This window comes from Stenella coeruleoalba, assembly GCF_951394435.1.
Source record: "Stenella coeruleoalba genome assembly, chromosome: 11".
Taxonomy (NCBI): Eukaryota; Metazoa; Chordata; class Mammalia; order Artiodactyla; family Delphinidae; genus Stenella; species Stenella coeruleoalba.
This window is the reverse complement of record NC_137157.1, coordinates 44,024,751-44,052,540: the sequence shown is the minus strand read 5'-3', so window position 1 is coordinate 44,052,540 and position 27,790 is coordinate 44,024,751. Positions and strand designations below refer to the sequence as shown.

Here is a 27,790-nt window from a genome sequence, read left to right as displayed (position 1 = left end):
TTAGGTGGCTAAAGAGGATTTGAGAAGCAAAAAGTCAAACTTTACTATATTTACCTTGCTTCTGTGTAAATGATATTTTTGAAAGTCAGTAGCATATTAAAAACTAGAGATACATCAAAGTCTTCTTCTTCTCCCTTCAATTACCATCTCATAACTCATCTTATGCATGGGAAGCAGTAGTTACAGTGTTCAAAAGGACAAAATGAAATCTAAATTCATAATTAGACGACAGTACTATAGGGTGGAGGTTCTAAGGAGAGAGGTTCAGAAATTAGAAATAAAATTGGATTACAGAAAAATGTTCTTCTGACTATTTGATACTTACTCTTAGCTATGGCTCTGTTCTTATCTCTCATACTTTCCTTAGAAATGGTAAAATACAACAGTAAAATTTTTTCCTGCTCAAGAAGATGTCCCTTTCCCATTCTCTAGGTTTAAAAGGCTAGTTGGAAATTAGCGTGAAGCCTAGAGGAAAGGAGGTGGGTGATGGGAAGTTTGGGGCTGGGATGTTCTCAGCCTGAGAGAGAACCTCTTTCCCTTGGATTAAGCTTTTGAGGTTTTCTTGTCATTAAAGTATTAACACACAGAGGACCCTACAGCTGCCCTTCCAAGTTGTCTAGGCTTCAGGCCAGAAGAGAAAGAGCACAACTGATACTTTATTCATAGTCTAATCCAATTCCTCCATACTAGAATATCAGGTACAAATCTGAGTTCATTGTCTCCATCCCACAAAGCATGGATAATGACCAAGACTGGTACCTGTACTCATCTATCAGAGAATTCTCTTTTTCCTAATAAACAAGTAGATGCTTTACATTTGCAGTTTTTCATAAATTATATAAAAGTTTCACATATGTTACTTGATATAATAACTTCTTGAATATATTGTTGTCACTTCATGATTTTGGAAACTCTGACTTGGAGTAGTTGACTTTCCTAAAAACACACCATCTTGGCATAATCTAATCTCTACTCATCTAAACAAAAAAGTCTAATATTTCATTCTGTCTAATGCAACTATTTTCCTAGTATCTCACTCAAGCTTTGCTTATATCAACAGAATAAATTTTTAGTTGGGCAATCAGAATTAGATATAGTCAGTTCATCCCATTACATAATCTTAGCTCTTTCAGTCACAATGTGAGTAGCTGAGTTTCACTTTCAACACTGTGATGTCCTGCTTGTTCATACATGTGTTATTGAATTGAATCATTTTGTTTATTGGCTCAGGTGTTCATCTTTGAGAAACCAAAGTAAAATCCTAAAATTTATTTTTAAACTTTTGTCTTTTGTCTAGGATCTATTTATTTTTCTTGGCTCTACTATTTTTTTCCCTTGTATTCTTTTATAATCTTCTTAGAGCAGAATATAATAATTTCTTTTTTTTTCCATCACCATTGCTAAAACACAATTCCAATTTGTATTGAACAGAGTTGCATATTGGCAACAGTAATGGCCTAAAGTCCAAGGTCTGCACACAAAATGTTATAACACAGCTGAAGTTTAAAAAGGAACCACCAACAAAATATAATAATTTCTTTATTGCTTCCCATTCAAGAGATTTTAATTCATGTTTTCTTTAAAACATTATGCTAGAAAATAATTACTATTTTTCCTTTTTATGTCCTCTTCGTATCTATCTATCATCTATTAAATCATCTATTTTGTGTAGTATCTCTGACAGTATCTCCTTTATCCATGTGGATCAATGATGTGACTAAAATTGTCTTAATATTGTTTCAGAGATGTCATATATCCAGTTATGTATTCCAATATAAAGAAGGTGAAAGGCATCTGTAGAAAATATATTTTGGCAAGTTTTGGAATAGTTAGTACAAAAAAACACTGCATAGTGACTTTGGACCTTGTTCCTTTGAATTCTTTCAAAACTCAGGTAACTGTTTAAGCATGGCAGTTCAATACCATTTCATTAAATTCCAGATGTTTTATCCAAGACTTTGTCAGAAGACACAGGAAATTCTTTATTAATTTTTTTCATGGCTAAAGAGAGACCTGGGAAGTCTATAGTTTGTTTTCCTTTTCTCCAATTCTTATAAATGAGTTGAGCCATGTGGGATTTTAAAACAATCAATCAAAAAATGTTTTAATAAAAAGCAATATAAAAATTATTTTGTTTTTCTCTAAGCAAATTAAAAATATCAGGCAGCTGATCTAGAGGAAAAAAGTCATACCTGAAACAATCACAAGGTAGACATCAAAAGGTATAATGATAAGGCTAGTACAGACAAGTTATCCTATGAGCTCAGTTAGAAGATAGGGTGGAGAAGTAAAGCTCAAACTGTTCCATAGAATATGCAAACTATTTTATTCCAACTAAGAAGCTTCTGAAACAGTGATAACTTTGTCTTGCAAGTATTATGTTTTACATAAAACTACTAACTTTTACCTTTAACTCTAATTTTCTGTACATACTCCATCATGTTCCTTCAGCAATTCTCCACATTCTCACAATAATCAATTCTGATAATTGAACTGTAAGATAAATTGCCCCAGAAGTCATGCTTATTATCTTAAGCTATCATTTTAAAGAACGAATCGTGAGAAAAGCACAGACCAAGACAAAGACAATTTAGTAGTGGAAAAAGCAGGATTAGGATTGGGGAGGCCACACAAACTAATCTGTGACCATAATTTCTGATGTAACTTTTGGAAAGTGATTTTATTTCTCTGGGTATCAGGTTAGTCATTTTTAAAAATGAGAATTAAATGTTCTATTCTGTTTACTAACAGGGTAATAGTAAAAATGTTTTGAAAGAAAATACTTTTAAAAGTTATAAATTTCTAAGCCATTTCTTTTTTAAAATTTTGTTTATATCAGAAAAATTAGGGTTATCTGAGAAAGATGTATGCTGATCACATGTTGAGAATTCAAAGTCTATAGAGATGAAGGTGGGTTATGGTACAGAATGGTTCCATAAGTAAGTTAATGATGTGATAATAGTAGAAACAATGTAAGATCAGCTCCTCTTGGATACTTTATTAATGATATCATTTAAAAATGGTTTTAGGCCAATAGAGAGCAATAGAAGAATTAAGGAAAAGAAGCATTTACTTAGGATTAAGCATGGAATAGCTACGCTTAGATGAAGAGCAGGATATGAGATCTGGATTGATGAAAAAGGAGGATGTTTAGGATCTCTGTTAACAAGTGGAGAAAAAGAGGTAGAGCTGTAGACTTTTGAAGGCTATCATGATATATTTATAACTGTCCAGTACTCATTATTTTTTCAAATGTTGTGAGTTGTGATCTAAAGTTTCAGAAACATGAAGTTGTAATGACTAAAGACAATTTTTGTTGTCATATCTTTCTTCTCTCAAACAAGAATAGGTGACCCACAACATACTCCTGTGTGCCTACTGTCTGAATTGTAGCAGATAATCTGTACATAAGTAATGCCACTATTATCATATAATGTTAATGAGGCAAATATTTGAGACTTAGGAATAGATACAACTTCGTAGAATGACTACAAAAGAAATTGCTGCTTCAGATGTTGACATCTTTGTCTACTATGGTGGGACCTAGAAGGATCTAGTGTTTCAGTATAATCTTAAGACTTTTGGTAACAGATGGATTATTGACTTGAAAACAACAAAAGGTCAATGAAAATGTTGTTTTCTATCAGTGAAGATCTACAGAGTTATGACTTTGTTTCCTTGTTTTGGCATTGCGTTAAATTTTCATGTTTATATTTTAATTTTATCTATTTATATGAAATATAGAATACATTGAATATATTGGATGATTTAAGTGAATATAGACTTTGAAATTATCTATAAAATTACAAAACTTTGTCAATTTTGTTTCATGTAGATAATTACTTTCATAATCAGGTATAACTATTGACTATATTTATAGACAATGTGTGAATTTAATAGCTTATTGTAGCTATTGTATTCTGTTAGCTATTTATTTTTTATTAGCATAGTGATGTACTTAAAGCATAAATACCAACCTATTTTCTGAGGTTTGAGTGCAACAGCCTTTTCTCTTTATGGATAAATATGTTTACCCCTGTACAAAATTAGGAAATCAGAACATTCAGTTAGGTATTCAAAAATTTTTAGTTTCCTAATAGACATTTTAATGGTTGATTAATATACTCTCTGAGAGCTGACATTTTACTTATTCTGAATACGTATTAGTGCCCCTTAAGTGAAGTACATTCAGTTAGCTACTATATTAATACTTTCCAAATGTCTTTAGGCCATTTGCTTACTTATGTAACTTCAGATACTGTCATGACACTGTGGTTCAAGAAAGCCAGAGTTCACATTAGCATTATTTATTAAATTTGCCAATTCAAAAACATGAACACAAACACAAGTTTTTTTTCTTTTTTTCCTACAATCATTAGCAGTAATGCTATTTTATGGATCAAATTCTCTCAAAAGCCATCAGATCCTTCCCAGAATAGCATGTTATAATCTATGTTTTCCAAAGTGAAATGCAGAAAAGTTAGAGAGGTGTCATTATTGAATCATAAAGATAATGAAAATTTTAGAAGGTAAGTTTTACACTGTTTAAAAAGTTAAAGGGAGGGAGGAGGAAGATGGTGGAAGAGTAAGACGCGGAGATCACCCTCCTCCCCACAGATACACCAGAAATACATCTACACGTGGAACAACTCCTATAGAACACCTACTAAACACTGGCAGAAGACCTCAGACCTCCCAAAAGGTAAGACACTCCTCACGTACCTGGGTAGGGCAAAAGAAAAAAGAAAAAACAGACACAAAGAATAGGGACGGGACCTGCACCAGTGGGAGGGAGCCATGAAGGAGGAAAGGTTTCCACACACTAGGAAGCCCCTTCACGGGTGGAGACTGCGGGCGGCGGAGGGGGGGAAGCTTCGGAGCCATGGAGGAGAGCACAGCAACAGGGGTGCGGAGGGAACAGCGGAGAGATTCCTGCACAGAGGATCGGTGCCGAATGGCACTCACCGGCCCAATAAGCTTGCCTGCTCACCCGCCGGGGCGGGCGGGGGCTGGGAGCTGAGGCTCAGGCTTCGGTTGGATTGCAGGGAGAGGACTGGTGGTGTGAACACAGCCTGAAGGGGTTAGTGCACCATGGCTAGCCTGGAGGGAGTCCGGGAAAAAGTCTGGACCTGCCAAAGAGGCAAGAGACATTTTCTTCCCACTTTGTTTCCTGGTGCGTGAGGAGAGGATGTGTCACTCTGTATGACAGACTCTAGGTCCATCCACCTCGCTACAAATAACTCAATTTTGTTTCTTTTTATGGCTGAGTAATATTCCATTCTATATATGTGCCACATCTTCTTTATCCATTCACTGTCGATGTACACTTAGGTTGCTTCCTAAATAGAAATAAATAGTGGGGGTGGGGGTGGGGGTGGTGTTGTGATAAATTGGGAGATTGAGATTGACATGTATACACTAATATGTATAAAATGGATGACTAATAAGAACCTGCTGTATAAAAAAATAAATAAAATAAAATTCAAAAGCAAAAAATTGATTAAGATGGTAAATTTTATATTATTTGTATTTTACCATGATCAAAATTTTAATTAAAATAAAAGTTTTTTAAGTAAAAAAATAACTAATTAGATACAAGTGTGTTTTCAAATGCTTTTTCAGAATACATTAAGTAGTTTGTGTATTTTTTTCATATATAATTTATTGCTGAGTTGTGGGCACTAACACATTCCATAGTAAACCACTCATGGTCATCACTTTTAATTTCACTGTCTTATTGTATTTCTTTGTATTCTATTTCAGTTCTTGGTGTCTATGTTTATAAATATTCTTTTTTGTGGTCCATATTTTTCAAGTTTTCAGTCAAGAGCTGCCACCTGCATTAAATAAATTTGAATACCTTTCCATATTTTTACATGCTTTTAATATTTTACTTAACATTGAAATTATTTGTTGTGACAATTTTTAAATATTTTACTCATCAATCCCCAGGTCCAAAATCCTTATTTTAGAGAATGCAAGCAAGAGGCAAGATTTAAACTCTTTTATATATTTAGCTGTTTTGTATATATGGGCATGTATTTTTCTCTCTCCTATGATAGTGTTTTTGTCAAACTTTCTAAAAGTACTTTGTTTTCATAAATTTTATTATGTTATTTAACAGACATATTTATAGATACACATTATATTACAATAAAGTGATTCTGTTTGTTATGTATATTGTTTTAACTCTAACAATTTAATTTCTTTGATATAAATAGTGTTATTCAGTCATGTTTTAATTTGAAAAGAATCAATCTATGTCTTTGCTCTTGTTTTAAACTTTGTATTTAATTATATTTTACATATGTCTCTTTTAAGACAACTGGTGTTTAAGTTTAAGATATATATTTACATTTGCTTTTCTTAAAGAAGAGTTCAGTTCATTTATATTTCAGATTAAAATATGTGTGGGAGAAAAACCCCAGGAATGGTGGAATAATGACATCCCCAAATATGTTCCCTCAGAAATACAAAAGGAACACTGGTTAAAAAAAAAATGTAAATATAAACTTTTTTCTAATTCTGGAAGTTAACCAAAGGCTTGCAAAAATCCAGAGTATTTATTCAAAACAGTAGAAACAGCTGTATCTCAGTAACAATGAGCTTTATCACATTTTAACCTACCTTATTCTTATTCCCCTGGTAATCATAGTAGCTATAAAACCAGTAGCTTAATGACACTGGAGGTGACAGAACGGATTTGAAGCTCCACAAATGTCTCACTACCAGAGAACTGTCACTCTATATGACCTGTTTAGAAGTTCCCTGGAAATCTCCATTCACAGAGCAAGTCTTCATTTGACCTGACTCAGAGATCACTCAGTGAGAAAAATTCTACTCCCAATGTGTTTATTGAGAATAATCAGTAGCAACTGTACAACACTGCAGTTGCCTGTGACAGTGACAGCAATTGGGGCAAATAAGAATCTGGCCAAAAAACCTTAAAAAGAAAATCTGAGAATGAGCTATTGGTAGGGGACTTAGAAATGTTGTACCATATTCCTGGAATCTATAAAGCTGCCCACATGTTCAGAGCTGTACACATGCTTAGGAAACACCCAAAAAACATTACTTCCTCATCTCCAGCTAATCTTGAGAATCCACACAAGTGTGAAATGAAGGCTTTTAAACAGAGTTGTAAACTAACTGCCACATCATTGAAGGCATGCCCCAATTCATATATAGAGAGAACAGAAGACTTATTGGTTTAGGGCATCTAATAAAATATTTATCCACTCTTTAGCTGACCACTAAAGTAACTATGCAACTTCAATGGCTGCACATTGCAAAGAATACAGACTTAACATAGTTCAGTAAGGTCATTTGATAAACAAATAGGAACAACAAAAACAATAGAAATAAACAGCAATAACAACAATCTCTGGGTAGCAGGGATGGGATCTGACTTCCAGAGATGTCACATAATATTATAAAAAAATACATTTTTTTCCAAAAAAATTATGAGATCAGAAAGAAACAGGAAAGTATAAATATGCACAGTATATGCATATGCAGGAAAACAAGCAATCCATGGAAACTGTCCCTGAAGAAGCCAAGATATTGTACTTATTAGATAAATATTTTAGATTAACTATTATATTTTCAAAGAACTAAAGGAAACCATGTGTAAAAATTTCAAGGAAAGTATGAGAATGATGTTTCACCAAATAGAAAATATCAATACAGAAGTAGAAATTATTTAAAAGAAAAAAGAGAGAGAGAACCAAATATAAACTCTGCAGTTGAAAAGTTCAATAAATTAAATGAAAAATTCACTAGAGTGTTTCAACAGTGGATTTGAGCAGGTGAAAGAAAAAAAATCAGTGAATTTGAAGGTATGTTATAGTTGAGATTATTCAGTCTCAGGAATAGGAAGTAAAAAGAATGAAGATTGAATAGAGCCTCAGAGACCTGTGGAACACCAACAAGCATACCAATATATACATAATGGGAGTGACATAACAAGATGAGAAAGAGCAGATATAATATTTGAAGAAACAAGGCATGGATATATCCTAAATTTGATTAAAAACATTGTTACATACTCAAGAGGGTCAATGAGCTCTAAGGAGAATACACAAAGAAATACACACTTGGAGAGGCAAGCTTGTCACAATAGAATAGGCTCAGAAAGGATTAAACTGATACTAGAGAAAATGGATTCAGCTATTGCTACTAGGGGAAAGTCAGGGATTGCTAGCTGAAAGCAGCAGAAAGTGACATTTGAACATTATGGCAACAAACAACAGATGATCTTCTGAGGAAGAAATTGAGTGATTTAACGTGGAATAAGGTGTACATCTTGACAATTGCTTAGATCCAAGGAGAAGGAGAAAAATGTAATATTCAGAAATCTATGAGTCAAACAGATGACATGGGGAGGGAGTTCTCTTAGTAGGCAGGGCCCTATCTACTAGCTTGAGGGAATTTAGGATATCTTTATGTAAGTATATGTGGAGGGGAAATGAAAAGGACAATATGTGGGGATTGGGTATCAAGAAAAAGGAAAAAATAATAATATTTTGATCCCTGAAATAACCAAACTGGAGAAATAAGCAAAAGGATAATGATGATATGCTGAGAATCCAATGAAACATTTTGAATTGTAATCTTTGGCCCTGATACCAAAATCTAGGTCCTGAAAATTCAATGGGTTTGAGTCTGCTGGTCAGGGTCAAGTGTTCTCAAATTTGGAAGTCTTGAGTCTGGAATCCAGGGAATGAGACATGGAAAAGAAAGATAATTAAAATACTCTGATTCTGTGTATAGACCAATACTAGATTTTTCTAAACTGTCTTTAATTCACACATGATTTTATTTTCACATGTGACTTGAAACCCACTGATGATTCAAAATCATGCCAATTGGTTTTAATAAGTAGTTAAGTCAGTCTCTATTTTTTATCATATCTAATAATTGTATGATGCTTTGCATCTTAGAAAAAGCATATTCAAGTAACAATTTAATTTTTTTCTGTTTTGCTTAAGACACAAAATCTTAATAATAATAGTAGTAAATTACCTTTCTTGGTTCACTTAATTTGTCACTATAGTCTATTATTTATTTCTTATACTCTAGCAAATTTGAAAAAAAAAAATAGAGCAAAGGGTGATTAACCTTAATCCTGACAACTCACAGTTTAAAAAATTATTTAAAGTATAGTTAACCTCTGTAATAGCTAAACAAAATAGTATAATAAAATCTTTGTCTGGGAGATTAAAATAGCTTAGAAAAGTCTAGTTTTCTGGACTTCAGTTTTCTCATCTGTGGTAGGAGGCATTTGGACCAGCTTCAATAGTTTTCAGCTTGGGAGAGGTATGTTACATAGGGTCATCTGGACATGGGGAGAGCATTTTGTTTGTTTTGTGGTTTGTTGTCTTCTTCATGACTTGTGGGATACTACTGGCATTTAATAAGAGAACTGGAACTATTGTACTAAACTTTTGCTATGTTCAAGATGGTTCTGCCCTATGAATGATTCCATATTTAGTGTTAATTGCTTTTAGCTTTATAATGCTTTAGTTTTCTAATCCATGAAAAAGAAAATATAATCACATACTGGAAAAAATGCCAAAAATATTGTATTAAGACACACCAAACTTGAGTGTCTTTGAAGTCCTTTTCAATTTTATTATTCATAGATCTGTGAACTTTGTAACTATAAGAAAGTTATAAATAACTTTATAGTTATTTAATTTTTAAAACAATGGTTGTCACATTTTTAATTCATTTTCTCTAATATCCCCTGCTCAGCAAAACTCCTACCAGAGTAAATGATCTATACTTTAGAGATTTTTTGTGTGTCTTTTAAAGCGTTTTCAATCAGTGACTCATATATGAGATTTTTGAGTTATTGAATGAAAATTGACTAGCAAGCTAATTATTTACCATATATTCCTACTAGGATAAAATATTTCATTCCAAAAATGTATACTTCCCCCCAATTCCATGATCTTTTTCAAAAATCGATTATACATTGTATATTATATTTTATAAAAACTTCATGTCTGCTCCTATTTTCTGTTGTTTTTACTAGGATTAGCTAATTTTTTCTTTTTATAATTTCTGAGATCAACAAAAAGTATATTCTAAGATATCAACCTCTGCAATTGTGAACATTGAATTTAAAGTTGAAAGTGATTTAGAGCTTGAATATCTATCACAATAGCTTATAACGTCATCCAAAAAACTTTTTGAGCTGATTTTTTTTCTTTTCTTCTCAACCTAAAGGTGAATAATTTGGGAAGTTTCGCCAAAATCAATTTAGTAGTTTTTTTTTTTTTTCTTGTACTTACATGTGAATGAAAAAGTTAAATTTCTCATTCTGATAAAAATGTCTCCAGCAGCTATTGGCACTCACGTTACTCAAGAACAGCTAAATTTATAAACCTGAAACTTGATAGGGGTGGAGCTCTTATTGTGGAAGGAAAAGATTAAGATAAATGTATAAAAATTATTCAAGTTTTTTGGAAGTTATGATGGTTTACATATATATGTAATTTTATGGGATGTATTATGGGCTTTTGTTCAATTTCTCTAGTGAATAGCACTGTAGGTTAGTAGACTGAATACAGAATTAAAGTTAGAAATTCTCAATTCTAATTTTCATCTTTGCTGTCAATTTCTCTTAGCTTTGCTTTCTCAATCTCTAGTCTTTAAAAGAGAGGTGAAAAAAAAAATAGTAATCAGTTTGGTACCTTGTAGTGCTGTGAAATGTGAGTAGATATTTAATTGATAATCTTCTAAGAATTGATATGTATATGAAATTTACTAAGCCTTAATTAGAAGTTTTATTTAAAGCACATTAAGGAAATCAACTGGAATCACAAAAGGACATCACTTTCAATTCAGATACCCTATTACATGCACTCTGCATGGTCTCCTGGGAATAAAATCTTCATTCTGTTTTTCCATAAAGTTGACTACAATACTTTCTGGGTCCAATCTAATTTAAGTCCTCTTCAGTATAATTTACTTGAATATTATTAGTATTGGAAAGGGGACAAGTAAAGGGAAGGAGTTTCTGTCACTGAAATTTTTAAACCTTTCTTTGGTAGTGAAAACCAAAGTGAAGCCCTTTTAGTTAGTATCTACCTGGTGACCCAACACTAGAACTTAGCCCTTTTATGACTCTATGGAGACTTCTGAGTTTACCTATTTTTCAATTTTGCTATTAGTATAGTTAATTTAGTAACTATAGTATCATAAACACAGGGTTGAGAATAAATTTTTCTCTACTATCTCATTTATACAATAAAATTATGTTAATTTTATAAACTTGTGAGTAGTTCCTCGGTTTTGGCTCTCAACACACATTAACGTTTTTAGATCAAATGAGAGCACACTGATGTCAGTGACATACCATCCCTACTTCTGCTTATGCAATAACAGCAAATTCACCACACTGAGTTCTTAATATAGCTGCCTGAATTGCATCTAATCTACTTTCAGCGTTACTCTCACTGACCCACATGTTTGGCAACCAAAACCAATTACAAGCCTTATTAAAGCCTGAACAATAGAAATGTTATTTTATTAGCACCTTATTTTGTGCCCAAGCAACTTTAGATTTACATTTGTTCGCTATGGGCCATATGATGCCCTATCATGGGGAAAAATTAAACAGAAAAAAAATTCCCTGAATCTACTTGAGAAACACAAGAGTGCAATTTGCCACACAGCATGCCCTTCAATATTCACAAACAAGAACTTGTCATAACCATCTGTAGCTCTGTTTACATGAAGATACATGCAGGCCAAAAACCAGAGGAAGTCTATCTGAATTAATAAATATGTGGAAGAGGAGCTTGCAAGCAATATATCTTTAACAGATACAGGCAAGTCTGTTTTCAAGTGAAAGAGACCTTGGAATCAACAAAAGTTCACTGTCAGCCTAAGTTTGTTTTTATTTTTCAGAAACATGTCAGGATATCAAGAAAATGTGCTGGCAGCAGGAGAGGTAATTAAAAGGTGGTACATATTATTTGCATATATGTACATTTCTGACGTTTCGATTCTTTAATGCTTTAATAATGATAATATGTGAATGATAACGTTAATTGAAATTTACATGTGAAAGAAATGAAGTTGCTTCCCATACTCATCATTTTAATCCTCAAAACTATATATGTATTATTAGTTTCTTTACAGATGGAGGGACTGAGGTACTTACCAAAGATCACATAGTTGGCACACAGAGGCAGAGCTGCTGTTAAAATCTAGATAAACAACTAATACTGTATCTCTTGAAAGTCTAGCAATGAATTAGAGGAGAATGAAGACTCCATGTTAAGGAGTTAAGGACTTTCTGTATCCTGTTACTTGGATATTTATTGAGTGACAGGCACTGGATATTTGTAGCTGACAGAATGTTGATTATGCCTAGGGCATAATAGGAGTCTCTTCATAGAAAATAATTTTAAGACATAGATGCCTAAAAGACTAGATGCATAGGATATAGTCCTGCTTGTACCGAATTGCAAAATTCATTGGTATTTTACTTAATTCTCTAGGATGATTAAAATTCAAAATCTCCATCGTGACCTATAAGAACCTAAATAAATCTACCTGTATCCTCAACCACATCTACTCTTCTACGCTTTGCTCATTCCTTTATGGTCACACTGTCCAGGTGTGCCCCACCTAATGAAGTTTGGTATGCTGCTACCATAGATATTTGCATGATTCTCTATCCCAACTCCTTCAGGACTTTTGCTCAAATGGTACCTTCTCTGTGAGACCTTCTCTGGCCATCCAATCTAAAAATGCATTTTCCCCCATGATACTTGTTATGTACTTTCCAAACTTTACTTTTTAGCATCTATTACAATTTGTATGTATATGAAATTATATATTCACTTTTATTGTCTGCATCTTCCACTAAAATGTAATCTCCATCGAGGTAGAGAATTTTCTTTGTGCCCCACTTCATAATAGTATCAAACAAATAGGAGATATCCAATAAATATTTGTTGAATGATTAAATGTGGATGAATGAATAAATATAAGAGCTGCATCTAATCTCTCATCCTAAATTACACTTGTCAGTAGTTTCTAAAAAGTCTCTGCCTACTTTCCTTCATTCCCAGTGTTCTACTGGCTAGAAAGTCTCTCTCTAGCCATTTATCTGATGCTAGATATCACAGCTACTGTCCACATGTCTGGAACTCTTCCTCTTGTGTTAAAGATTCCCTCTGATCCTGCTGGGAGTGTCAGGTCCTTTTACAATCTAACTGTAAATGATTGCCTCACCTCTACAAAAAGTCTACTCCATTATCTAAAGATTTATTCATTCTATAAAATTATTTCTCAGACTCCCTCTTCTCCTAGGTATCTAAAACCTTTCTATACCACAACCTAATGAAACTATGTCCTCCCTCTGAAACACCTGCAAATTTATAGAGCCTCATACCTTAGTGTATCATGAATGTAATTTCAAAAATGACCAAGTGCTATTCCAAAGTACCTTCCTTTTGGATCAGTTTTTTTGTTTGTTTTGTTTTTTTTTTTTACTTTTCTATGAATTAATTTTCTTGTTGAACTATTCCTCATTTAGTCACTTTGGGAAAGCCTCCAAAGCATAAATTTAGCTCATTAACATACAGAATTGCACTTTGATAAATTCACTACAGACTTCACACTCTACAAATACCTTCATCCTCAAGTTCGTACTTGAATGTGTCCTAGAGCAAGTACGGCCTATATTTCAAAGACAGACTAAAAATCTTACAGATTTTGCTATAATTTTATAAAAGCAAGATATCATTTATAAAAATATTTTCTCAGTGTCTGGGATTTATATTTTTGTGCATTTCAATTTTGACTATTATAGACACTCATGTTTAACTGGTGTTATAAGTGTTCATGCTTGTAACAGGGATTTCTTTTAAAGTACTTTCATCAAAATTAAATCTGAGGCACTTTTATAACAAACAACATAATAGTAGGACATTTTGTTCATGCTTGATTAGTTAACACAAGTGCAGAGAAACCTCAAAGGATACCTTCCCCTACAACCCTGTTGAGCATTTCCCTCATTCTGTTTACAAGAAATCCCTTCCAAAAACAGCTTATGGAGAAGTTGAGTTTTGATTAATTACATAGAAAAAGTTATTTATTTTTTCTTACTACTGTTTTAAATATAATAATGCCACAGATAAGCAAATTCTCACTCTTTGAGGATGCCAAAGTGCCACCTAAATTGTAAAACACACACACATGACTCATATCAAGTTTGACAGTCATTAAGGATACTTTAAAAATATTTGTGGTATGTCTGGGTTAGGAGAATATCACTATTCTTTTCTTTCAGACACCATCCCCCAAATCTGGGAAACATTTTCTATTAAACAATGTGGTTCTTTTCCTGCTGGAAACTCTTTAACAATAAAATAACTAAGATGATTTTAAATCAATTACAGACAAATAGCATTAATTAATGTTAATTACGAAAATTGTTCATGATTTACTTTAACTCATAGCTAAACCCCTAAAATTAACAATGGTTCTATGTTGGGAGCTATCATGATCTGCACTGCTTTCCTCTGATGTGGATCACTCTAATGATGTAAATTTTTCTTCTAGAACTCTTTAGAAAGGCTTTCCTCATAGATACCACTCCTCCAGTACAGCTGTATCCATTTTTCTTATCCATTATTTTTTCTCACATACTCCAAAAGTGTTATCAATAGGCCCCCACTGACTTGGTCTCAGTTTTGCAGCCCTTAGGGTAGAAAATTCACAGTATGAGAAGATTTCAGGATAAGACAGATCTTGGCTTGAATGTTGGTCCTGTTAAATTATGTTGATCAAATAACTTAACCCAGAGCTATGTTTTCTCATCACTACATGTTTGTAATGAGCAATGAATAAAGATAATGTATAATCATGTGGCATACAGGAAGTAGCTGATAAATGTTATCTCATTATTTATTATGACCTTATTTGCAAGTTCACACTCATTATCACCTCAGTAGTGGTTAAGGTACAAATGCTCATGAAATATTATTTATAACTCTTGCCTTTTTAATTGAATATTTCTTGACATTGTCTGGAGAAAATATTGATTGACATTAATGCCATGATTGGAGTAACCTCTAAAATAGTGCTTATATCTGAAGTTAGTTTGCCCCAGAAACACAAATCTCTTGAGAATGAGATTTGCGTGCAGGTCAATTAATGGGGAGTTTTCTCTGGGGCAGTACCTATAATCATGTGAGAAGCTGCACTGGTGGAAAGAAATGGTAAATTGTGATGCATTTGCAAGATGTAGTTTTAAGAGTCCTTGGCTGATCCTGTGAGGGACTGTGGAGCAGGGATGGACCTTCAGAATTGTTCTCAGTCATGAAAAGGGAGCCAGGCATCTGTAGCCCAATACAGATCAGTCATTGGGTGCAAGCTACGCTCAGGGAGGGAACATGGTGTTGGGCGAGGCAGCTCCCTTCAGATCAGTTCCTGGAGAGGGACTCAGCTGTGAGCTGTCAATAGTCAACATACCTGGTAGCTGGAGGAATGAGTGCCTGGGTTCTGAATGGGCGATTTAGGTGTTGTGCCAGAGAATCTACTGCATGTGCCAAATTGTTACATTTCATAGATTCATATATTTTTAAATGCAGAGCGTAAGTTTGCAAATGTTTTCTTGAACCAAGTAAGAATGTTAAGAGACACACACACATACTCACTCAACAAGTACAGGCTGTTTAAAAATAGTTGCAAAAAAGAAAAGCATTTTAACATACAAAATGTAGAAGAAAATCAAGAAGAAAGTATAATCATTAAATTGAAACTTACTATATATATGTGTGTGTATAAATGATATAAATATAATCTCTCTCTATCTATATTTCTCATATTCCTTCAGAATTGTAATTAAGGAGGAAAAAATAAACCACTATTAACCTCAATATTAGTATCCTTCCAATATTCCTTAGGAGTGAGTTGGATAGTTTTTTCAAAAGGACTCACCCTTGTCCTACAGTAATGATCAGATCAGGCTTATGATTCCTCCTTAGACATTTTTCAAATATGCAAAAAGTCAACCAAGTCAAAGAGTTCTATGCATATGGCTTTTGAAAAGAAACCTTAATAAGTTCAGTTCATCCACATAAGATTTTATCAGCAACAGTACTTTCTTTATGATACCAACAATTCCATGACATCTTCAATTCACATATAATAGAGAAGGCTATTTGAACTTATTTATTTAAACTTCTTAATTTTTTTCACTTGAGGGCATATTTAAACATATTGATATTTTTTCATGCCATTAATATTTATATCTTTTATATCAACACTCTTGAATCTCCACCTATGACATTTTTTTAAAAGATAGATGGATGAATTTCAGATGTGTGGCTGCCTGTAGGTCTCTATTTATAGAATCAAAGGGGTCACTGCTTATTTTGTCCGGCACATTGCTGAGCTAACGTAAGTAGGGACTTCCTTTGAAGTTAGTGGAATCTCAGCTCTTAGATATTCTTTTTTATGGCATAGAGTAAAATAAAAATAAATTTACTATCAAGAATATCTTTGTAGGCTATATTCATAAATCATATTTTTATAGTGTTTCTTGAAACCAGTAATTGATTTTGCCTAGCTAGGGAAAATGCAATCTAAGTATAAACAGATAAAAGTCTTTCATTTTATTAGAGAGAATTAGCATCTTATTTTTGATATGTGAAGAATCAGTCAACTTTCATCCCAGTTTGAAGTTAGTCTGAATTATTCCAGGCAATCATCTTGATGTTTTATGCATTATGTTATTAGTTTAAAAACTATATATTGTAAAAAGGTATTGTTATCTATCATACAATAAAAAATTTGAGAATCTAAGTGGTTAAGTTTCTTGTTCTAAGTAAATATTAGACCAACCTAACTTACGCAAATTTGTTTGTCTGGGGTCTAATGGTCCCAACTTCTTCTAACCAATTATAATTACAAGGATACAATGAGATTAAGAAATACATTCTCATGAATAAACTTACATGGAAGTACATTTGCTCTTGATTCTTGCATGTTCCTGGACTTTGAACCTGAGGAAAAAGCAAGTATTTACTCTTTTTAGTAACTGCTTCTCATATATTAATTATAATGTTTCTAATATATCAATATGTTTTTTTTATCTATGTCCACACATATAATACATACACACACACACACACACACACACCACACACAAAATACATATATGGGAAGTCCGTTTGAAGTCGGCTGTAAATTTTAATAAATACAAATATAAAACTTGGATTTTTAAAATCCTTGTTATCCTAACTATGATTTGTGTAAATTGAGCAAATTATCTAATATTTCTAAATCTCAATTTCAGATCTTTGAAATGGAGATAATCAAGACAAGATTGTTCTGAGAAATATGAATAATATTTCTTCACCATTTTGTATTTAGTAATCAATAAATTCTAGCCATTAGTAAAATTATATACTGAAAAGTCATTTATAATTTGAAGAAGTTTAAATAGCTTCACTTTTTGTCTCAGTTTAGTTAGTAAAAGGGAAATTTAAGTTATAACCAGAAAAAAGTAAGTGACAAAGACTTGTAAGAAACACAATTCTCTCTTTTGCATGTCTTTATGTAGAAATAGTCATTTTTACAGCTTTAATGAACTTAAATATTTTAGAAACAGTTTTGATTAAGTATTTTCTCCAATTGCCAAATCACTTTTATAACATTGCAGAGAGTCTCTCAACTTGATTAGAAAAACATCAGAGAACTATTTAAAATATAACATTGGATTCATTATGTTAGCAGGTTGTAAGCTGCATTGTGAATTAGATTTAAGAAGATTCAACTTGCCAATCTGAAAAACATTTTCCTGTAAAAATCCTTACTAGAAAATATATATTCTTTATATCTTAATAGAATATTTGCATACTCTTATTTTTAAAGAAAACATTATGTTTTCTAAAATTTAACAGAACACTAAATTATTCCTATCAAAATTCAGAGAGGCACTGGTAACAATGCTATTCAGATGTTGAATAGGACCCTTTGTAATCAGTTCAATTATTTTTCAATTCCTTTTTCTCTTTGCTTTGCTTAATGCTCAACAATACATAAACTGAACTTTCACTGAGTAGATGTTATGTTCCAGGAACCATGAAAACTATATACAAATGAAGTAGTAGAGTAAGGAAACAGAGACATGTGATGATACCATCAGAATCATTTCTAAAACATAAGAATAATTCCTAAAATGTGTACAGGATGAATTAGTTGAACTCAGTCTTAAAGTCTAAAAGTTTTGAATAAGATACAAATTGAAAGCAGAAAGGGAAGCAAAAGCATAGGCACCATGGAAGGAAACACATGACGTGTTTATGGAATGACAACAATTTTGGAAGGGCTAGACAAGAGGTAGAGATGTATTTTCCTTGAGCTAAAAAACCTTGTGATTCAGGGATCCTCACTGGCACAGGCTCCTTCTAAGAACCTGGGAAATACCACAACATATTCATGTAGTCATATATTTTTAAAAAATTACGAAATTGATATACTTTGAATATAACTAGTTATGACCACTGTCTCTCTTGACTATGATTTCTCCTCTGTGACAGTTTTTCTCATGCCAGGCGGCATTGGAGGGGGCTATTGCCATTGTTATTTGACTAATGGGAACTAGAGTAAGAGTTTATGCTGTTTGTATGTTTATGAGATTTAAAATCACTTCTGCATGTGTTGTTATTGTCAGTCATTTTGGTGTAGGCATAGCTTCCAAGGGTCCTTACTGCCCAATGTATAGACACACCTTGAGTTGTAATATGAAAATAAGACAGGTGTTAGGTTACCTTCTGGATTTTGTGATGATTCTTTTATTTGTAAGATTTTTAAAAACTTTAAAAATTTTATGTGCTTCAAATATGCACTCTAAGTGAATATGCACTTTAATACCTGCTGGAAATCTTATATTCTTTTCTCAAAAAGCCTCCCCCTTCCCTCGCCCCATAGCTGTTTAAGCTTCAGGTGCCACAAAATGTATATCTTTTCCTAACCATTGGTTTCACAGAGGATGAGATATGAAGAACCATGGGAATGAGGTGAGGATGGAGAGGTGTGTAGAAGTAGAACACTACCACAAAAAAGAAAAAAAAAAGAGTTGTTCCTATTTATAGCCTAGGAATTGTTATAGCTTAAGTAAAGGATAAGATATCTTCCATTCCACTTTCACCATCCTGTGGTAGTTTTTTTCTTAATATGCCCAAACGCTGGAAATTTGCTAAAATATGTATTATTCATTGTATACTGTGACCAATATATATTTTTCTTAAACTATTGTGTATTCGGTGAGTAGAAGCTGTGAATACTACCATTTTTAATAAAAATTACAGGAGCTCTCTTATTTAAAAGTATTATCAGGCTGAACCTGATAAAAATCAATTGTCCATCTATAACAAATAAGCTTAGAATAAATGTCTTAGATGATTTTGTGCATATATAATAACCTCAGATAATTTTGTGCATATATAATAACCTCAATTGTCAAATCCATTATTTAATAAACAAATCCTGGGTTTTGTTATCATTTGGTAGCATCTCTTTCATGAATTCTTAAATTTTAATATAGTTTATATAATTTTAAATAACTGAGGGGTGTGTGTGTCGGGGGGGACATGATTTCTCCATCTGTTTAAAAATAAGGAAGAATTTCAGTGTGGAACCTCAGGATGCCAACTTCAAAGAAATGTTTTGTTTAATAAAACTCCAACATGCACCTTCATTCTACAAGAGCACTCTGTAAGTAAAATTAATTGTTACTCTTGCTTTCTTCTTGACAAATTACCTTCTCTATTTTGCTTCATCCCTTCTTGAACTAAGTTCCTGCAGGATCTGCCCTAAATATTGTTAAAGAAATCAGAAGGATTTTACACTATGAATGTCATCATGGTTGAATTAATTCTATAATAAAAACGTCATTATTCTCAATTATTTTCTTTAAATCGGTGACTAATTGCTTTGATGCTATGTGGACTTTGCCTAAATGGACTATCAATGAGTATCTGGCTGATCAGTATACATGACCTGAAGTGTCATCCTCTCTTGAAATGAACAGGGGAGTGGAAGTTTTGCTTCTTTTGTTCCTGGCTAACATATAATACAAGCTGAGCAGACCATTTTTATTGATAGGGAAATTTTTCCAAAATTTAATTATCAGCATAGAGTGGGTGCCTTGTTTCTGGGTTTTTACCAACTGTGGAAGACAGGCATATAAACATATGACTCAAATAAAATGTGACAAATGTCATAATAGTGGAAGGTATACATGCTAAATGAAAGCTTAGAGAATGGAATGTCTCCCTGAACTGGGGCTACAATGAAACTAAGGTGGTCTCTAGGAATGGATAACTTTTATCAGATAAAGAATTTGGGAGAGAACATTATAGATTTATGGAGCACATAAAGTGTTGTGACTCAGGAAGTTCTAAATTTGGAAACATTAATTGGTGTGCTTAAATAGAGAGATGGTATGGAGGGTAAAGATTGGAGGCAGGTGAGGAGAAGGGCTGGAAAACTGTTTAAATTCTAAAGAGCCTTAAAGTCATACTAAAGATTATCTCTTTTTTTTCTGAATGTAATGAGAAGCCATTAAAAAAAATTAAAACACAGGAGTTAAATAATGGTATGCATGTTTGACAAAATTCATGGGTGACAATGAGGATTATACGTTGAAGAAAGGAAACTGGAGCTACAGAAACTAGTTCTGAGACTATTTCTGTAGTCCACAGAGATAAAGATAAGGGTCTGTCCTAAGGCAGTGACAGTGGAAAGAGAAAAAGAGATATACAGTGTTCTAACTGATCATCTAATCTTAAACTTTTACTTTCTTTAACCTAAACCGCAGATACCAGATTAATATTTTCCAAGCAGAACTTGAATCTTGTCATAGCCATGTACAAAACATTCAATGATTTTAATTGAATTCAATTCAATTACTTGTTCAGTTACTTATCAGGTTAAATCTTTGTCTTCATAACAAAACTTACACCCTACCTTTTTACAGTATTTTATTTTTGACTTTTTTGTTTCTTTCTTCCACAATCAGAAATCTAGTCAAACCAGTCCTCTTTCTGTACTCTAAAAATGTGTTCACATAAAATTCAGCAAATTATTTAGCTTCAGTTGCCTCATGTTCACAAAGAAAGTAACAGACCTATTTATAGGACTTTTATGAAGATTAAATTAGACACTTATTTAACATAGAATTCTGTTTTAGAAAGGATGAAAGAAATTTAGCAATTTACATTATTATTTCTATTTCACGTTTCTGTGACTTTGCTCATGCTCTGCTCTGTATGTAAAATTATATGTAACTGTCTCTGTCAAAATCTGATCTTTCCTTCAAGGCCAGGATCCATCTTCATCTGTACCTTCTCCCTCTGTTACCCAAGAGCCTGTTGCTTTATGTTTTACTTGTTCCTGAGTTATCATTGCATTCTGCTTTGTATTTAATTATGTTTTTATTTGCCCTCATCTATCTGACATTTCCTTGAATGAAGAAGTCATGTTTTGCTTATAATGGAAGGCAGCATGATTTGGATCATAAATATATTCAATTAATTTTAAAGGCCTCGTGAGAGATTAGAATACCATTCACTTACATCATGAGGCTACTCATCTAATAGGATCCAAAAGAGGTTCTTTATGAGATCTTGAAGTGGGCACTACTAAAACATAAATGGTTTTATTCTATTTTCTAGGTGACTAGAGCAGGACTAATTAATGCTTATTTTGAATTTAAATTGAGTTTATTATATGCTAAGGCCATGTGCAACTTGGGATGTCAGGAATGAATCGAAGGTCTACTAATCATCAATTTTGATTGAGTTTATTTTCTGGTAAATTGTGTGTAAGAACACATTTTTTAAGCTGTGAAGAACACACTGTTCTGTTGAAGGAGGAACATGAAATGTCTGAGTCTATAGTAAGGTTAGTGTGATGAGGTTGCATGACTGGGATGCCCATGAAGCATAAGAGAAAGAAGAAATAAGGATCAGGATGTGGCATGATTGACAGTGAAAACATTTTACATATACAGGGGTATTATAGGTGGAAATTCAGAAGTCAGGGCAGTGAATCATGCTGCACCCCACTGGCTCATTAAAGGAAGACTTCTGCTGGAGAAGTGGATAGAATGCCTGAGGCAAACAATTCCACGGATAAAAACTAAAAGTACTAATGACTCCAACACCATACTGGGGCAAAGAAGTATCTCTGAAATAGAATCTACACAGGCTCTGTATTAGTTTCCTAGGGCTGTTGTAATAAAGTAGTACTAACTGGGTGATTTAAAACCATGGAAATTTATTATCACACACTTCGGGAGGCCAGAAGTCCAAAATTAAGCTGTTGATAGGGCTATGCTCCCTCTAAGGCCATTAGAGATCTTTCCTTGCCTCTCCAGCTTCTGGTTGCCCCAGTGTTCTTTGGCTTGTAGGTGCATCACTCAATTTCTGCCTCCACATTCACAGGGCATTCTTCCAGTGTGTCTGTCTTCACATCATCTTCCCTCTTCTTACACCAGTCATGTTGAACTAAGGAGCCACCCTAGCTCAGTATAACCTCATCTTAACTAATTACATCTGCAGTGACCCTATTTCCAAATAACAACACGTCCTGAGGTATTAGGGGTTAAAACAACATATCTTTTGAGGATTGTGATTCAAGCCATAACAGGGTCCACTCACGTAATTCAATCCACAAAGAACTACCTGCTTTTTATTAAATATTCTGACTTCTTTTCTCATATGTTATTCCTTAATAATTCCATGAGACTCTTTCTCTATTCAAGACCTCCCTGTGATGGGAGCCCACAGGTATTCACACATCTGGATCTGTTTTGGGGAAAGTGAATCCCTCTGTTTGATATGGAGATTGGCCTAATAGCCTAATGGTTTTCTTTTTTCAGAAACTTGAATGCCCATGGAAGGAGATAAAAGATTAGAAAGTTGTTTTTTTTTTTTTTAAGACTAGGTACCAGAAATGAGAAAATCAACATAATTCAATTATCACCAGTTTAACAGCCTTTCAAACCACTGAAATTCCAGATCATTATCTAAGGCATTTAAATTAGTACATATGAACCTACAACAATAATTTTTGGCTAATAAAATTTTGGCAAGGGAATTTCCAACTCTTTAAAGCCTACCTTAAAATAGCCATATCATAGTAAATTGGCTAAGTGGATTAATGATTGCTAAATGACTATTGCTTAGGAATTAAATATTTGTTTTTAAAGCCTGAGGAGAAGAGATGATTATTGTAATTAATTCACGCTCAATTACACCCTGTTAATGAGGATCTCACTGTCTAATCAATACCATTTCATGACTTACATATTCTAGAGGGTTGAAGTGAAGCCCACTGGAGAAGCAACGATTGCGATCACTTGAACCATGGTTTAAAGATGTAAATGCTGGACTTTCTAATCTCAATAAAGAATTAAAGATGCATCCATTGAAGCCATTATCTATGACATTTTGTTTTCACTTGGCCTCTGATAGACCCTATTTTACACCTTGCTAGCTAATGCAACATTCCACTGAATCTATCAAGTTACCCCTCAGAAAACTCCAACATGAAAAGAAGCTACTGACTTTGTAGAAATATAACCTGGAAGGTTGCAGAGATAAACAAGAAGCAGGGTACTGCTGTGAAATAATTATGAATCTTGCTTTCAGGAAAATGACATCATTAAAAAAACAGTATAAAAATTTAATTTTTACTTACTATATGTATAAGGAGAATGTTTTAGTATGAAAATATAGTCAACAATTCATTTATTGTTCTCCCTGTCTTTCTAACATATAAAACAGTTGATACATGGTGGAGACTCAAAAAAGTTTGTTAATTGAATTGAATATCAATCAAAAGGACTGTTTTTTTTTTTTTTTTTTTTTTTTTTTTGTGGTACACGGGCCTCTCACCGCTGCGGCCCCTCCCGCTGCGGAGCACAGGCTCCGGACACGCAGGCCCAGCGGCCATGGCTCACAGGCCCAGCCGCTCCGCGGCATGTGGGATCCTCCCTGACCGGGCACGAACCCGCGTCCCCCGCATCGGCAGGCAGACCCTCAACCACTGCGCCACCAGGGAAGCCCAAAAGGACTGTTTTAACTCTGAGTGAAACAATAACTAGAAATTTGAAAACATATTTTTTTCTAAGATCATTAAATAAAATTAGTTTCTGAGGTTTTTGTTGACTGCTTACTCTCATTAAAAATACTGCAATTACATGAAGGAGAGACTACTACCAAGGTAAAAGAGTGGAAAATTTCTGCCTGTTATTGAATAAGTTAATCAGATTTTACTCTTCTCCATAGAACACTTTTTGATAACAATTAGCATCTGATGGGAAATAAATACAAATTCGTAAGACATTTTATCAAAATATGTAATATAAAAAAGTTTATAAAAGCCCTTGTGGGAAATCAATAAGGTGTCAGTATATTAAATTTCATTTAGAGTAAAACATTAAACTATGATTATTGAGAACATGTAAATATTTTGCTTTCAAAGAAAGAAACAAAAAGACAAGGGGCATTCTTATAAACAGTTAAAAAAACAAAAAGAAACCATTTCAGAAGTTAATATTCAGTTTTAGCAGGGGGTAAAAAACAACAACATAATTCTAAACAAATGTCTATTCTGAATAAAAGTTGTACATTACAGATATAGTTTTCTATATTGCCTGCCACTACTAAATTTAACTTCTAAGTTATATAATACTTAATATAACTAAAGTCAGTTTTCAATGGAAAATGCATTTGTTTCTGTCATTAAAGTTCAAATAAAACTATCTTTCAGCAATCTAAGTTTACTTATACGTGTGTAATTATCTAATTTTAATACAGTTTGGAAATATTATCTATAACTAAACTGTTATAGGAAAGCAAAAGAAATATAACATTAAAGCTTTGTGATTTTTACTCCAATACCCCTTTGATGTTCTAGCCAGAATCAACCTTGCCAATATTTGCACGCTGATTAAGTTACTGGGAACAAACAATCTACTGGCTGGCAGAAAGACCTCTGAACCTTTTTAAAACCAGGAAAAAAGAAAGTATTATAGGACTTATAAAACAAGTCCCTGTGTTCTCATCCCAACCCCACTTTCACATCATTTAGAATATTCAGTTTGTTTTCATTAAAAATATGTTGAATACAGGAATGAATCAGACAAAATGCTCTTCAGCTTGTCTCAATTCAACTACTAATTATTAATCTTTAAAATGTCAAAAAATTGTTATATGTTATAAAATGGATGAAACAGATAAAATTAAAGATAATATAAGGTAATATTAAATAATCACTCTCATGTAGCCACAGTCTGACATGGCTTTGCGAAAACAAGGAATTCTATTATGCATTGTGAGAGGAGGACACCAGAGGTCCCTAGACTTGAAATATATTGCTATGAGTTTACGTGAGATTACTCCTTGATTAAAGCAGAATACCTTTGTTGATAAGAAATCATGAGAAAGCAATGCCAAGCCTGGAAAATGTTCCCATTCTCATTGTTTTATATAACATATCCTCTATCTTCCAATACTGTTCTGTAAAATCCAAGGGCATATATAATATTAAATTTTAATAAAAGAGTAATTTCAATGTAAACCAATAAAAACTAAACAACACCAGGTCCCTCCAAATGCCCACATCATCAAATACATTTCGAAGACCACAAATGATGAGGATTTATTGCTTATATTACAGGAAAAATATGAATAGCTCTCTGCATATAGCTAATAGTATATTCATATATTCCTAATATGTAAGGTAAATCTATTTTTTTAGCTCACATACACAATGATATTTTGTTATTTATAAATGGATTTATTTAACACTGTATTGTCTGATTAATAGGTAGGGAAAACTGTTGAATGCAATATATGAAAAACAAAACAAAGAGACCTTGCCCTAAGGATCTTCTAGTCTAATAATTCTGACCTAATGATTGTTTTATATTCAGATTATTACAATATTTGAGGATTAATCATATCTTTATTATGGCATTAAAAAAAGAGGAACATTGATGTTACTGGTAGAGAAACTAAAAGGGGGGAAATATTGTGGTGTTTTTATAAACCTGACCATTTCCACATTTTCAGAGGAGAAGCTTGAGCTCTTTCCACTACATTAAACTTTCATGCATGTCTAAGTCAAACAATATATAATATATATTTAGCACAATATGAAAGAAACAAAAATAAAGAAAAATATTAAAAGCAGCAAAATAACAGATTATCTTCAAAGCAAACAGCATGATTTAAAGCTGACTTCCCAAATTAGCAAGGTTGCAGGATATAAGGTTGCTAGCCAAAATGGGGAAACAATCCAAATATTCATTGAACAGAGAATGAATAAGCAAAATATACTATATCCATACAATAGAATGCAAGTCATCATTTAAAAATAATGAGCTAAATAAATTGGTATGGAGTATAATATATAAAAATATCAAAATAATGTGTTGTACACCTGAAACTAATATAATATTGTAGATCAACTACACTTCAATAAAAAAATTTAATTTAAATTAAAAATAAAAAGAATGAGCTAGTGATATATAAAACAACAGGGATGAACCTCAAAATAATTATGCTGAAAGAAATAATGCAGACCAAAAGATTATGTATAGTATAGTTTCTTTTGCATATACTGGGTGGGCCAAAAAGTTCATTTGGGTTGTTCCATAACATCTTATGAAAAACCTGAATGAACTTTTTGGCCAACTCAATATTTCTGGAAAGTGCAAACCAATATATAGTGACAAGAAGTAGACCGGTTGTTGTTGCCTTGGAATGAGTGGGGTGTAGAGGGGCAGGTGGAATAACTGAGAAAACTTGGTCTAATGAATTTGTTCACTATCTTGATTGTAACAATTCCCTGAATGTATACACATGCCAAATATATCAAAGTGTACCGTTTATTATATGTCATTTGCATTTCAATTATACCATAGTAAAGATGTTTTCAAAAAGAGGTTGAGATCATTCCCAAATATTTTCAGCTCTTAGGGGAAAAAAAAAGTGAAAGTGAATGAATTTGATTTTGTTCTAATGGAGGAAACATAAATGCAAACAGGTGAATTGTTGTCAGCTTGGGAAGTGGTATGAGAGCAGTGAATGACACAGTGTGGATCCCAAAGGAAGGAGCAGATACCTCTGCCTTGGAGAATTAAGGAAGAAACCCTTGACTTAGTTCAGGATTAGTTATTATTTTTGTTTTAATTACTAAAATACCACTCAAACCCTAAAAAGGGCAAATTGAGGATAGAAGACAGAAATAAGAGCCTCAGAATGTTTTGAATTCTTTTCCAGAGGCAACAATTCTTAGTGAGTTGGTCTTGCTCCTGGGGGAAGTTTTTGGAATCTAATGAGGCCAAGAAGGTTTTGTCTTCAGAGTGACTGGGGAAGCCCTTCTGACTTATAGTAGTCAGGACTAGAGTTGGTGGATGTCCTGCAATGCCAGGGTGGTGAAAACAAAAACAAACAGAAAACAAAAACAACAAAGACTTAAGAGTCTATTATTCTATTGTCTATCTATCAGTCTATCTATCTACCTATGTCTATCTGACTGTTATGTGATCATAGGTAAAGTGCTTTACTTCCTTGTCTTCTAGATTAGTAATTTATAAACTTATCCTACCTTATAGGATCACTGTGAAAATTAAATAAGATGATGTATAAAGATTTCAGCAAAATGCCAGACACATTGTTCATTAATTTTTAGCAATTATAATCTATCATGGAAAATTAGGTTTATTGAAGGGAAATATAGA

The 27,790-nt window shown here is 33.0% G+C and overlaps 1 long non-coding RNA gene across 1 annotated transcript in view; it reads right to left on the bottom strand.

Moving 5' to 3' along the window:
• Positions 1-16,786: 16,786 nt before the first annotated feature.
• LOC307194756 overlaps positions 16,787-27,790 on the bottom strand; it is a 153,458-nt gene continuing 142,454 nt past the window's right edge. Inside the window, exon 3 of the long non-coding RNA XR_013830623.1 lies at positions 16,787-17,033. This is a non-coding gene — a long non-coding RNA (uncharacterized lncRNA). The remainder of the gene's footprint in view (positions 17,034-27,790) is intronic.